The following is a 15,818-nucleotide window of genomic DNA, read 5'->3' as shown; positions in this document are numbered from 1 at the left end:
ATACTTCCACTTAGAGAGCATAAATCAGATTTCAAATTGTGGGTTTTGAAGTGAAATGGATGGGGTATATATAGGATTTCTAGAACCGTTAAGATCGTTCGTCGAAAAACGTGCTTTGATCTAGACCTTACATGTGGGCACATGGTTTTCTAAAACCATGGGAGCCCCTAATGTGGACTATGTTCATTGAATACCAGCCCATGGCTTTGCAAAACCATGGGTGAAAACCATCAACACTTCAAAATGGACTAGGTTCATTGAATCTGCCAGAAATTTCAAAAATGGCCCCTGCACTTATAAAACTTGATTTTTTTGCACTTTTAAGTCCGTTTAACCCCATTTCAAGGTTCTAAAATAAAGTTAAACTATAGGGATCTTAAAATGTGCTCAAAACATCTCGGATGTCGGTTCGTTTGGTCGTATGGTTGCGTTGTTCGGTTAATTACGATGGAAATCGTAATGAACGCAAAAACGATCCAAATTAAGCGACGAATGGAATTTTATCATGCCAAACACTAAAACATAATATTTTAATGATTACATGAATTTTTGGATGTCCGGATATATTCAGGACGTAAGATATGTGCAAAAATGCAAACTTATGCACTTTTGACGCTTTTAGTCTCTATTGATCAAATACGTTCATTTTAGCATACCGAACCCCTCAAAGCCTATTTCTAAGCTATGTAAAGGATATTTATGGTATGTTTAACTTATGATCAAGTTCCAGAGTGTTCGTTACTACACAAATCGGTATAGTTTCACAGTTTGACACAAATAGTCCCTGCGATCGAACAAGGTTGATTTTAACACACCAAACCATCTAGAACTTATTTCTAAGTTATGTGGAGGTTATTTAAGATATGTTAAGCCTATTTCACTATTCCAGAGTGTTTGTTGCATTAAACTGGTTATATTTACGCATCAGTGCGCGTATAACCTTCCAGAAAGTGATTTAGAGCTTGAAATTGGAATTGAATCGAATTGTAAAATCACCAAACACAAATACACACAAAATAACACCAAAACACATATAATAACACCAAAGCACATTGTTTTATTAATAATCAACATTGTTTTATATCGTACATCGATTACAGAGCACAGTTGTCACAGTCTCCCCTACTTCAGGAAATTTCGTCCCGGAATTTTAACTAGAGGAAGCTTGTGAAAACAAATGCGGATATTTGGTCATCATTTGGTCCTTACGTTCCCAAGTAAATTCTGGGCCACGTTTGGACTCCCAACGAACTTTAACCAAATGAATCCGTTTGTTCTTCAACTATTTGAATGTACGGTCCACTATCTCCATGAGTTTCTCGACAAAGTGCATCGTTTCATCGATTCGGATCTCGTCGAGAGGAATGTGAAGATCAGCGTCAGCTAAACACTTTCGCAAATTGGACACGTGAAAAGGTGAATGAATATTTCCAAGCTCTGGAGGTAGTTCTAGTCGATAGGCAACCTTCCCAATTCTTTCCACAATCTTGAATGGTCCCACATATCGAGGTGCAAGTTTTCCTCTCTTTCCAAATCTCACGACTCCTTTCCAAGGTGAAACCTTGAGTAGGACACGATCTCCGACTTGAAATTCTAAGGGCTTGCGTCGCATATCCGCATAACTCTTTTGACGGCTTCGAGCTGTCACAAGATTATCGCGGATTTTCTTGATTTTGTCTGTTGTTTCCGTAACGAGCTCAGGTCTAGTAAGCGAAGCTTCCCCGATCTCATTCCAAAAGACAGGTGAACGACATTTTCGACCGTAGAGAGCTTCGAATGGTGCCATACTAATACTAGCATGATAGCTGTTGTTGTAAGAGAACTCGATCAATGGAAGATGAGAATCCCAATTACCACCAAAGTCTATCACGCATGCTCTAAGCATATCCTCCAAAGTTTGAATCGTTCGCTCAGATTGACCATCTATTTTGGGATGATAAGCAGTGCTTAGATTTAGTTGGGTTCCCAAAGCAGATTGCATGGTCTTCCAGAAATGAGATGAAAATCGAGCATCACGATCAGAAATGATATCCAAAGGAACACCATGTCGAGATACAATCTCATCAACATAAATCTTTGCAAGTTTATCAGCAGATAGATCCTCGCGAATTGCAATAAAATGAGCTGATTTCGTTAATCGATCGATAAAAACCCAAATAGCATCGTGACCTTTAGATGTTCGCGGTAGCTTAGTGATGAGATCCATCGCAAGGTTCTCCCACTTCCAAACCGGTATCTCTGGTCGTACAAGCAAACCAGAAGGTCGTTGATGTTCAGCCTTGACTTTAAGACAAGTTAGGCATTTCTATACATACAAGGCAACATCTTTCTTCATACCAGGCCACCAGAACTTAGTACGAAGATCCTTGTACATTTTATCAGCACCAAGATGGATAGAATATCGAGACTTGTGAGATTCGTCCATCACTAGGGTGTGAAGATCGTCTTGTTTCGGAATCCACAAACGATCCTTGAAGTAGAGTAAACCATCGCCTTTCCTTTCGAGCTTAAGCTCAAGTTGAAGCGGCAACTCCACACCTATCAAATTTTGTGAAACACAAAATTGCTGAGCTTGAAGAACACGAGTTTGAAGATCAGATAGCGTTTGAACAGAATGAAGCTTGACTCGCTCTTTTCGACTAAGCGCATCGGCCACGACATTCGCCTTACCAGGATGGTAGCGAATCTCGCAATCGTAATTGTTCAAGAGTTCAACCCAACGTCGTTGCCTCATGTTCAGCTCTTTCTGATTAAGAATATGCTGGAGACTTTTGTGGTCCATGAAAACCACACACTTCGTTCCATAGAGGTAGTGTCTCCAGATTTTAAGCGCGAAAACCACAGCTCCTAACTCAAGATCATGAGTCGTATAGTTCTTCTCGTGAACTTTCAACTGTCTAGATGCATATGCTATAACCTTATCTCGTTACATGAGGACGCAACCAAGGCCTAAGTTGGACGCATCACAATAGACAACGAAATCATCGCTTCCCTCGGGCAGAGATAGAACAGGAGCATTACATAACTTCTGCTTCAGCGTTTGGAACGCTTCTTCTTATTTGGGTCCCCACTCAAAAGGCTTATTCTTCTGAGTCAAATCAGTGAGTGGAACCGTTGTCTTCGAGAAATTAGAAATGAATCGACGATAATAACCAGCAAGACCAAGAAAAGATCGAATCTCTGTAGGTGTCGTCGGTGTACTCCAATCCTTAATAGCAACAATCTTGGATGGATCCACATGAATACCCTGCTCGTTGACTATATGACCCAGAAACTGAACTTCTTTAAGCCAGAATTCACACTTGGAGAATTTAGCGAAAAGTTGTTCCTTCTTAAGGAGTTCCAACGTTAAGCGAAGGTGTTGCTCGTGATCGGCTCGAGTCTTCGAATAAATGAGAATATCGTCGATGAATACAATAATGAACTTGTCTAAATAGGGTTTACAGACCCTATTCATTAAGTCCATAAAGATAGCTGGAGCATTTGTCAAGCCAAAAGGCATGACTGTGAACTCGTAATGCTCATATCTCGTGCGGAAAGCAGTTTTGGGAATATCTTCTTCGAGAACACGAAGTTGATGATACCCAGAACGCAGATCGATCTTAGAAAAACATGAAGCACCTTGCAGCTGGTCAAAGAGATCATCAATTCAAGGTAGGGGATATCGATTCTTGATGGTAAGTTTATTAAGCTCACGATAATCGATACACATTCGAAAAGACCCATCTTTCTTTTTCACGAAGAGGACAAGAGCTCCCCAAGGTGAATAACTCGGACGGATGAATCCTTTATCAGATAGCTCTTGAAGTTGTTTTGATAACTCTTGCATCTCTGATGGTGCAAGACGATAAGGTGCTTTCGCAATCGGGTTGGCATTGGGTACAAGGTTGATATGAAACTCAACTTGACGAACTGGAGGCAAACCAGGCAGTTCATCAGGAAACACCTCCGGATAATCCCGAACAATCGGAATATCCTGAATACTCTTACTCTTGCCTTTCTCCTCGGTGACATGTGCTAGAAAAGCAACATATCCTTTTCTCAAATAACTTTGGGCCTTTGTACATGACATAAGCTTCAAACCGCCAGATGGCTTCTCACCACGTATCTCCAGAACATCACCAGAAGACAAAGGAATACGAGAAATCTTATCGAAACAAACTACCTCAGCGTGGTGTTTGGTTAACCAATCCATTCCAACGATAATGTCGAAGCTCCCAAGTTGCATCGGCGTGAGGTCAATAGGAAAAAGATGGTTATCGGGGTTCAACTGACAATCATGAATAACAGAGTCGAGGACAAGAGGTTTACCAGTAGCAACTTCGACAGATAAGGGTTTCCTCAATTTAGTTCTAGGTATCGCAAGCAAAGGTTCAAAAGATAACGAAACAAAACTTCTATCGGCACCAGAATCAAAAAGAATAGATGCGGGTCGATTGTTAACAAGAAACGTACCATTGACAACAAAGGTACCATTGAAAATGAGGTTGTCAACTCGAGCCTCGTTTGCATTCAAATTGAATGCTCGTCCACGAGCGGGATCGATCATTGGAAAAACAAAAGAGGCATTGAAAACATTGACAAAACACAAGAAAGGTGATCATTTATTCGTTACCTCGAACAAACAAACGACACGCAGTGACTAATCAAAGTAAATGGGTCAATATAATGTATCAACGAAGACATGCTCGCCTATAAGTGAACACTCACCCCAAGAGTTCCCAGGTAAGAGTGACTGGTCCGATTATGTGGATTTGTACGAACACTCTAGCCTTAGACAGAAAACTCAGAGTACAGGCATTCACTCTTCCAGTTTGCACGTGTTCACATTATTTAGATCCAAACTTTGACGAGATTTTGAAAATTCAAAAGGCACTAAGCCAAATATGAATCAAACTGGAAGGGTTCAAAACCTAGTAATCAATCATCCTAGAACGGATGATTAATTTTCGAAGCAGATTCGGATTTGTGTTCTATCACCTATGGATAGGTGACGGTATTGTTTTAAAATCTAAACACAAGTAAACTTGTGTTAGGGTCCTAAAGTTATAGTCTAGGTCAAAGCATTACTAATAACCTAATTCCCTATAACCATTGGCTCTGATACCAACTTCTTCTGTCACAACCCGACCATGTAGGACAACAAACCGTGGCGGAAACGTCGGGGAGTGTTGCAACAGAAGCTATTGTTTCATAACCATGGATACAAAATAGTTTTGTTTTATTGATAAAATTAAACATTACATTGTCTTAACACATAGAACAAACAAGTTTTATATCGTCTATCATAGTTATTATGTCACTAAGGTCTTGTCCAGATCCTATGTGACGCATGCTTCCTAGAAGTCAATCAAGCATCAACACCTGAAACATATGTAAAAACTTAGTCAGCAAAGAAATGCTGGCGAGTACATAGGTTTAATAGGAGTGTTGGATTCATGGCTAGTTTAAATGTTGCAATACTTTATTAAAAACTTTGTTTTAAAAAAGAGTATTATATTGCAACTTAAATAACCAACTCAAATCAAGTGGGTTATAGTTTATAAAAACCTCGTAGCCATGATTCTTAACCCAAAAACATTTGTTTTAGTAAAGCAATTTGTAAAACATCTCGTATTAAATCGTTAATAAAACTCGTATGGTTTATATCATTTCGAAAACCTCGTTTGTGTGATATCGTTCCAAAATCGTTTACCCAAGTGAACTAAATAACGCCACGGTTTGTAATATGTTGAAAACACTTATATATAAGAAGTACCAGCGTCGTATCTACCATGTTTTCACCATATTACACCCGTCCCGTTATCTAAACACTAGCCAAAAACCAATCGTTTACCCAAATTGTTTAACATCGTTTCCAAATCGTTCCCAAATCGTTTACTCGTTTAAATCGTTTAAATCGTCCTTGTTTTAATTGTGATAACTTATATATGGTCGTCTCGTTAACAACATTCAAACCTTCGTGACTCGATCATCTCGCTTCTCGCTTCTCGAATTAACAAACCACTAAAGGGAAAGTTAACAAACATCAGATTCAGTCCCTACCTACAACCCCCAAACATAACCATGGGTGTAGTAAAGTAACGGGATTTGTCAGATCCTATGGTACCATAACCTAATACTGGTCGGCTTGATCAATGCTAATGAATGTCATTTGTTATGTAACTACAACCATCAAGTTTTCTTCACATTATTGAAATCGTTATTAGTTTAGTAAAAATCGTTTTAATCGTTTTTGAAATCATCGTTTAAACCTTGAAAACATTTCATACATATGAATCACCCCAAAACATTTAAAAACAGTAAAATAGGGGAACTATGTACTCACACGGAGTGCAAAGTATCCTCAATCAATAGAACTTCAACAAACTCGAGCAAACCAGAGAAATCAAACAACACCTAGTAATCGAATCACTAGTCAAACAATAGACGCCTAAATCGGAAGATCGGACAGAATGAGGACTTGTAAACCAAATGAGTGTTGGAACTCATGTGATATGGTTTAACAAGGCCTATATTCTAAATCGGAACTTAACCTAAGTGTTTTCGACCCATTGTGACCCATTAAGGTAGCTCACGCTACTTTAACGCGTCGTGCGCGCAAAAGCGCATTCGAGACGTCTAACTAGTCCTTATGACAAGTATTATATGCCCATACATGTTTAATTATGTTAAATAATTAGTTACGTGTCAAAAATTTAGGTCACATATGCTTAATTACCAATTATGTATGAAAAGGGTATTTTGGTAGTTTACCAAAGGCACATAAACTACTTATCATGCGACCAATCAAACCTAAGTGACCATAAGGTATAACCTCGGAAGGTTATTCCCTATGCTACTATGGTCACTAAACATTTTGGTCGGATCCTAATGATCGACCAAACGGGTCGTGTTCGAAAGTCTAAGTGGGTGTTTATTCCGCTTGACTTACGACTCTACACAAGCACCAAACTAAAAAGTGACGAGCTAAACATGCTAGAACATGTTTAGTTAAGTTAGAAAACAGGTTTTGATATTAAAACAACCGGTTTTGACATCCTAGAGTAGTTTGGTTACAAAATACGCGAGAAAACGCATTTTGGCCGAAACTACGACTCGTCACTGAGCCTAGATAACGTGGTAATCAGAAGGTATAGTCACTTAGGGACTATAACCATCTTGATTACGCTCACGTTATGAAGTTCACACGAACTTCGCGTTGACCATAAACTGGTCAAAGCAGAAAGTCAAACGCAGTTTGACTTTAACGCTAAAACGAATGAAAAGAACGAAAGAACGCTTACAAAAGGTCCCCGCAAGATTTGATTCCGATTTTTCTCTCAGGTAGGAAGCATATACTTCCACTTAGAGAGCATAAATCAGATTTCAAATTGTGGGTTTTGAAGTGAAATGGATGGGGTATATATAGTATTTCTAGAACCGTTAAGATCGTTCGTCGAAAAACGTGCTTTGATCTAGACCTTACATGTGGGCACATGGTATTCTAAAACCATGGGAGCTCCTAATGTGGACTATGTTCATTGAATACCATCCCATGGTTTTGCAAAACCATGGGTGAAAACCATCAACACTTCAAAATGGACTAGGTTCATTGAATTTGCCAGAAATTTCAAAAATGGCCCCTGCACTTGTAAAACTTGATTTTTTTTTGCACTTTTAAGTCCCTTTAACCCCATTTCAAGGTTCTAAAATAAAGTTAAACTATAGGGATCTTAAAATGTGCTCAAAACATCTCGGATGTCGGTTCGTTTGGTCGTACGGTTGCGTTGTTCGGTTAATTACGATGGAAATCGTAATGAACGCAAAAACGATCCAAATTAAGCGACGAATGGAATTTTATCATGCCAAACACTAAAACATAATGTTTTAATGATTACATGAATTTTTGGATGTCCGGATATATTCAGGACGTAAGATATGCGCAAAAATGCAAACTTATGCACTTTTGACGCTTTTAGTCTCTATTGATCAAATACGTTCATTTTAGCATAGCGAACCCCTCAAAGCCTATTTCTAAGCTATGTAAAGGATATTTATGGTATGTTTAACTTATGATCAAGTTCCGGAGTGTTCGTCACTACACAAATCGGTATAGTTTCACAGTTTGACACAAATAGTCCCTACTATCGAACAAGGTTGATTTTAACACACCAAACCATCCAGAACTTATTTCTAAGTTATGTGGAGGTTATTTAAGATATGTTAAGCCTATTTCACTATTCCGGAGTGTTTGTTGCATTAAGCTAGTTATATTTACGCATCAGTGCGCGTATAACCTTCCAAAAAGCGATTTAGAGCTTGAAATTTGAATTGAATCGAATTGTAAAATCACCAAACACAAATACACACAAAATAACACCAAAACACATATAATAACACCAAAGCACATTGTTTTATTAATAATCAACATTGTTTTATATCGTACATCGATTACAGAGCACAGTTGTCACATATACACTAAGTACACAGTGTTGTGCTTTTTTTTTTACATGGAGTTGTGCTTTTACAAAGGCGTATGTTTTTTGAGTAACATAGTGTTTTTATGTAATATTGTGTTATTTGTTATTGTGTTTTTATATGCCATTTTTTGTAGTTGTTTGTGTTTTATATATAATATTGTGTTCTACTATAGCATTGGGTTTTATGTGGAATACTGTGTGTACAAGGAATGACTTTCTTTGCTATCAGCGCGTAATTTTGTTATGATGCTTTGTACCTTGGATTTGTTTTACACATTTCTATTGTCTTTGTTGTATGCATTTGTAATTGAAATATGTCCATTATATGTTTGAAGCTATTTTGTTAGTGTTTGTTTTTTCCTTAAAAATTTTTGAGTTGTACATAACGAAGTAAAGATGTTATCTTACACAAGTCAATGTTTAGTAGTAAGTAATCAAGTTTTTCTTTCAGGAGAGCCTATGAAGGATCAAATGATTCAGCTGTCACCCTCCATGCCTCTCATGGAACCTTCAAATTTTGTATGGTCATGTATAGGTGACCCGCTCACAAACCAAATTTTTTTATTACCAATTTCTTGAAGGTAAGGAAGCCACAGACCACATAATTTGCAATTCATCCATGTAGCTAGAACATGGGGCATTCAATCTATTTCCAAAGATGTTGCCAATTGGTCCACTTTTGGCTACCAACATGTAACACCTCGAATTTTTGTGTCCAATAATGTGTTAACACGTGTCATTTGTTTACACGTGGCATTGATATGAAATAAAGGACTAATATTGACAAACCTTGAAAGTATATAAATTCGAGGGTTATAAATGTCAACAAGGGTAAATATACTGTATAGTAACCCTAAATAATGCTTGAACCTTCAAACGAATAAATCATAGATCGTACAGAAGCGAAACGCGAAAGAAAGTGAGAGATTACGAGCTACAGGGGTTAACTGTGTCAACATGTTTAATTATACCTCTGAGTGACCCTTTAATGCTCCCGAGGCTTTGTAACAGTATTATACACTCACTAGAATGTAATATATAAATTTCGCGAAGTTTCGTTATGAAACAAGAAAGTTACGATCGAATTCGTAGAAGAAGGGTTAAAAGCGTCAATAATGAAAGTTAAGGCTTTCTGAATAATTAATAAACTAACCGGGGACTTAACAACGCGGGTAAATAACACGAGGTCCCTAGTTGTAATTAACCGAGGGCCAAACCGCAAAGTTACCCCTTCAAACCCGAAGGGTCAGGTAAATCATTACGAAAGATTTCGTTATTAATTACCCGATTCTGTCATCATTGCAAAAGATTTAAAAGTTCTGAAAATATAACCTCTCGCGGCCCGCGTGAGGTTTTGGCTTAAGTTGAGGCGGGCCGCGAGCCTCCTCTTTTGCACGCCTGAAGTTTGAATCTCAGGCGGCCCGCGTAAAAGTAGCATGGATTCTCCATGCGGGCCGCGTGGGACGCCCAGATGCAGAAAGTTTGTAACTACATGCCTTTTGAGCATTATGAACGATCAAACATCAATAAATGAGGCATGGGCACCCTATACTTGACCCATAGCTCCAGGGGACACATGCCCATCATCCATGATCAGTTGTAGGCTGTTGTGTGTTGATCTTGAGCTCATTTTTCACTATAAATAGCCATGTTGTGGTCATAACATTCACACAACTCAAACTCTTCTATCTGATCATTCTAAGAAGCTCTCTAGCATTCTCTTCTGCTCTCTAAGCAAGATACAACTTCTGTAAGTCGTTCAAATCCATTTTGGTCATATATTTCCATAGTTTTAGCTTATAAACTCAACCGTCGTAACTAACGGTTGTGATAGTGATAAATCACAAATGGTCCAGTGAATTGCCGGATCAAAAGTAGTTTCGAGTTGGTATTTATGTGGGTAATAAACCCCTAAAAGGGTTCCCTCTGATCACCACTCTAACTATGTCAAATATCGAGTCAAACGCGCACTTAAAAAGTCAACAGAAAGTCGTTTTGCCATTTTGTACATAATCTGTAATGTATATGCTATGAAACCTGTTTTGACAATCATAAAACATGATAATAAGTATATAAACTTGTTTGCGCTCGTTTGAATCGACCATTCGCTATATTGACCCGGTTCGGAGCCGAATGTCGCAAAAGTTTGACTTTTGCTTTGACTTCAGTTCTGACCCGTTTATTGAGGTATAAATATGCCTTAGGACTCTCTTAGGACCAGGTTACATGATGGTATAAACCTCTGTGATCGGTTCATGAGTTATCCGAGTCTTTTGCACATTTCCGTTAATCGCCTAAAAGTTGACCGTAACGCCATTTTGAAAATAAAACGAGTATTTCGGACACGTGAACGGACCAGAACCTTGCTTATTAAATTATAAGCATGTCCTTAAAGTTTCACGTCAATCCGAGGTCTAGAATGAGAGTTATGCTAAATAGCGCAATTAAAGTAAACTTTTGTAATAAACGGCGCAATTAGCATAACGCCTATCTAAACCAAGATTTCGTCACCAAAACTTTTACCCACTGTATTAAAATAATATTTTGGGAATTTTAAAGATTTTTAATAATTTTTACCTCGCTCATAACCTGTGGTTATGGCTACGGTTCGGTAAATACCGAATATGCCCTTTTCGGCCAAAACTTGAGTTCTACAAGGTCTTTTGACCTGATTCCAGTTGCTACTGATTTTAAATAATAAATAAAGTATTTTAGACTTTATAAACTGTTCGGGAAACTCATATTTCCTGTAGAACTCGAAAAGCCCTTTTAAAGTCTTTAAAATGACCGAAAAGCCCCTACGGGGCGTAATAGTAACTTAAACTCGTTACAGGCATCACGGAAGGTATCCTACTGATACCACAACCTCTTTGAGGCATATTGACTTAGGAAATAAGCGTAAGACTCTCATGGTTAACCGTTTCGCCTATTGCGCGCACGGTTCGGCTTATGAAACTAGTTTTCATAAATTAGCCGATACGGGTCAAATTATATTATTTGAACCCCAAAATCCAGAGTGTGAACCTTGAACCCATACAAAACAAGTCTCTGAACTTGTTTGGGGCAGAATCACATTCCATTCTCGGTTTTCGCCTTTTCGCGCGATTAAACCATATTTATATCCCGGAACCAACCGGTCTAGGCTACGGCCAATATAAAGACCCGTTAGGATTCTAAGAGGTTAATTAAAACCTTCGTTCCAGATTAGGAGCCCAGTAAAAGCTATCGGTGATTTAATCAAATTAAGGGATATACTTGCAAAGATAAATACTTTAACTTATTTCCCCTATATGGGCTTGGGTTACGGTATATTAATACCGCTTGATTGAGCATTATATTTTTCCATCGCTTAGGTGGTTAATTAAATAATATGATTGGCTCATTTAAACAGTTTTGTTTCTTAAAAGCCTTTGGGGGGTTTAATGACCGTTGTCCCGGATATCCTTGGCATCATTTTACGAAATGGCCACGACCATCGACATCCCGGTGTAGGCGTACACCCGGTATATATTGTCGACATTAAATTAAAAGACGTAGCCGTTGGTTTTTATACTACGGTTTTACGCAATGTGGTGTGTCTATAAATCTTTAACCCGGCACGACCCGGGCTACTGAACGCATAAAAGAACATGTAAAACGTTCACAAGATTTTAATAATTTTCCCAAGTTATAAAAGAGTTTGTGCCTTGTGCATTCAAGTCAATTTTAATAAACATTTTCAAATGTGTCAGTAGAATGTATTTACCAGTGTAAACTGACGTATTTTCCCCAAAAAGATTAAGTGCAGGTACTATACGAAATGGGCTGGTATTAGCTTCCTAAGCATCACGAATAGTCTCGCAAACTCGATGCCGTATCTGAATGAACAATATTTTATTATTATTTTGATCCGCTGTGGATACATTCGACTTCTGTAATACATTTGATATTACAACCAGAGGTTGAAGTATATATTATCTTTAAAGCTTCCGCTGTGCATTTATATAATTGTGTGGTTTAACTATATTGTTGCCAACATCGTCACGGTAATCCCCCACCGGGCCCACCGGTGAGACACGTGGAAATCGGGGTGTGACACAACATATCCACAAAGCAGGTAGGCCACTTCTGGAATGAAGACTCCACGTGCCTAACATGGCTTGATCAACAGACAGTCTGCTCGGTCACATCTGTTGTATTTGGGAGCCTTACAATTTTTGGCCAGCTGCAGTTTAAAGAGCTGGCGTTAGGACTCGAGGATGCCCAAACGCCATTCTTGTAGCAAGAATTTGCATCACAATTTGTATATTGCCAAAAGAGGCTTGTAATTGATCCATAAAAGATCATAATGTCAATTGAGGTGCAATGGCCATTAGACATACTTTGAGTTATGTACCTTTACTTTTTATACGAAATCGATACTTTGCATTATGATTTTCCATTCTTTTGGTTCTAAAGTCGCACCCCCTCAAAACGAGGACGCCAATGAGCCTGCCTTCCTTCTCCCTAGGGAGATAGAAGAATGGCTTAACGATGTATGAGGGGCCCTTCCTGGAGAAGAAGTTCTTCTAACCACATTTAACCGAGAAAACTATCTTTTTCGGAAATTTTGCGCTTAAAATAAACTATAGGCTAGGACTTCTTTGTAGTTTTCAATTTCTTGTGTTTCATGGCCCACTTATCTAAATTTAGTTTATGCTTTTATTTTCTAGGAACTAATGTAATTCGCTCTTTAATGAATGATGGCTTCTAAGTATTAAATGGTGTTTGGATGATATAATGGATAAAATACACTCGGAATGGTGGAGGTTACTAAGGGAAACTTGAACCCACACCCCATGCACAAAAACAGAGCCTCCCGACAATTTTTCTTCATTACAGCAAGTTCAGCACGGGGCCGTGCTCAGCCCAACACGCCCCGTGCCCGAGGTTCTGCAGAAAACGCCCAGTTCAGGTAACTGGACACGGGGCCGTGTTCACTGAACACACCCCCCTGCCCAGCCTTCTGTAAACCATGATACTGGCGATCTGAACACGGGCCGTGCCCGAATCAACACGGGCCCGTGCCCAGACGCCCAGTAACATAAATTTTTGTTTTTAAACACCTTTTTACACATTCAATCAACCTAAAAATTTATTTTTGGGACACATTGAGAACAATGTATAATTTAAGTGTGGGGGGGGGGGATGCTAAAACCTTGAATTTTGCAAGTCCTAATAACAACCCTTACACAAAACTCTATTGGAACCTCTAATCACCCCAATTTCTTTCAAAAAACTTTTCATTCTTTTACTTGTCTTGGTTTAATTTGGGAATAACAAGTTCTAAAAAGGTTATATTTTTACAAATTTACAACCGATAGCGTTGTGATAAAAAGAACTAACATAAGAAAATTATGAAACGACATGACAAATCTAGTTAAAATCTGATTATATATACTCGATCACATTATAAACCTTTTCCCACAAAAAATGAGTTTTGAGCCTTTATTGAGCATACAAATATACATCTTTAATTTAAATGCTCATTTTTCGTTTCTTGTGTGAATAGCCGCTTATTTTCTTACAACTCTAGAACTTGCCATGACGATACATTCCCGGTCCTTACCAACTTAAACCCAAGTAAGTAAATGGTGGAGGCATTAGGGCTAACCGTTTTTCTTTTCAACACCATTTCTTTTCGTTTTTTATCACCTACCCAAAATCCCCCTAGTTAACCCCTTTGAGCCTAAACATTTTCATTTCTAAACCCACAAAACAAACACCCTTACCCACCAAAACCCTTTTTATTTTTAAACCCTTTATTTTAGTAAAAAGCTCGGTCTTCATGTGGCATTCCTTATTTAAAAAAATGAAGTCTAGCAATAAACAAAGAAGTTCCTCAATGAAACTTTGTTTGAAAATGTTTTGTTTGAATAAAAGTCACAAAAACAAAAAAGTTTTACGACGACCGACGCTTTTTACGTTTTTAGCCTTTTTTACTAACCACTAACCCAAAACCACCTACCTTTAACCCAAGCCTAACCCTTCCCCAAGTCCTCTTGATATTTACAAAGGTTTATAGTTAAACAGGAGGAGGATTGATTGCTTCGCAAGCATATGGTAGAAGTAAGTTCCATGCCGGTCTCGAGTGTTTCACAAAAATACATCTTCGGCCGAGTGTTGAGTGATTTCCTGTGAGGTGTGTGAACTTGTATATAAATGAAATTTTAAAGAGGCATGTTATGCCCAAATAAGTAATTTCTCTTATGATACGTTCTAAATAAATCATAATGAATAAGATTGTAAATAACATAAAAATAAAGCCTAATAAAGATCTTGGATTCCCGACACTCAAGACAAGCCCAAAACTTCTTTTCTACCCATTCCATTTGGGAGTGTAAGCCACATTATAAAGAGTTTTGCTTGAGGACAAGCAAAGATTCAAGTGTGGGGGTATTTGATGTGTGTAAAATGCAACATATAAAATACATCAATTGAGGCATAAAACTAACCCTTTTTTAGTACTAATGTTGGAAAAAAGTGTGCTTTTGTCTTCCTTTTGTATTTTCAGGACTAAATAAGCGTAAATGAACAAAAGGAACAAATATGCAGCAAAATCTAACATAAATACAAGAAAAGGAATTAACGTGGCATGCCCGACCCCTCGACAACATCTTACCAAGCAAAAACAAGAAAACAGAAGGCTGACCACAGCCCCGTGCCCAGCGGACAGGGGGGGGGGCGTGGCCAAGTATCTGCAGAAAAGACAAAGTTGTAGAAGCTTATATTCCTAGCACGAGGGCGTGCCCAGCTCAACACGGGCCGTGGTGAACGCTAAGATTCACAGAATCCAAGCAAATCTTGATAGTATAGATACGCTTCTGCACACAGGGCCGTTCCCAGCGGACACGGGGCGTGTGGAGCTAATGCAGACAAATTGCAATTAATGAAGAAAGAGAAAGAGGATGGACACGAGGCTGTGCCCAATGGACACGGGGCCGTGTCTGGGCTTCTATGCATGCTATAAATAGAGGTGCTTGGTTCACTTTAAAGGCATCCCTTGGCAAACCACCTCTCTCCTACTTCACCCACACTCCACCAACACTACATAGAGTGTGTGTAGTAGTCTCAGGATCCAAGATTGATCGTAAGAGTTCTTGACAATCAAAGGCCATGTTTGTCTAAGTCTCTTACATCACTTGGTGAAGACAAGCATTTAGTGTAATCCTTTTGATTTTTAATCTTTTCGCACTTTTTATTTTGTTTTGTATTAATAACTTTAATAACTAGTTTCTTATGTTGAAGGTGAAACTTCTTTATCATTTGTCCGTGCTATCACACCCTGACCACGTAAAACAACAAATCGTGGCGGAAATGTCGGGGAGTGTCGTAACA

The sequence above is a fragment of the Helianthus annuus genome, chromosome 15 (assembly GCF_002127325.2).
Source record: "Helianthus annuus cultivar XRQ/B chromosome 15, HanXRQr2.0-SUNRISE, whole genome shotgun sequence".
NCBI classification, from domain to species: Eukaryota; Viridiplantae; Streptophyta; class Magnoliopsida; order Asterales; family Asteraceae; genus Helianthus; species Helianthus annuus.
Note: the sequence above shows the minus strand (reverse complement) of the source record.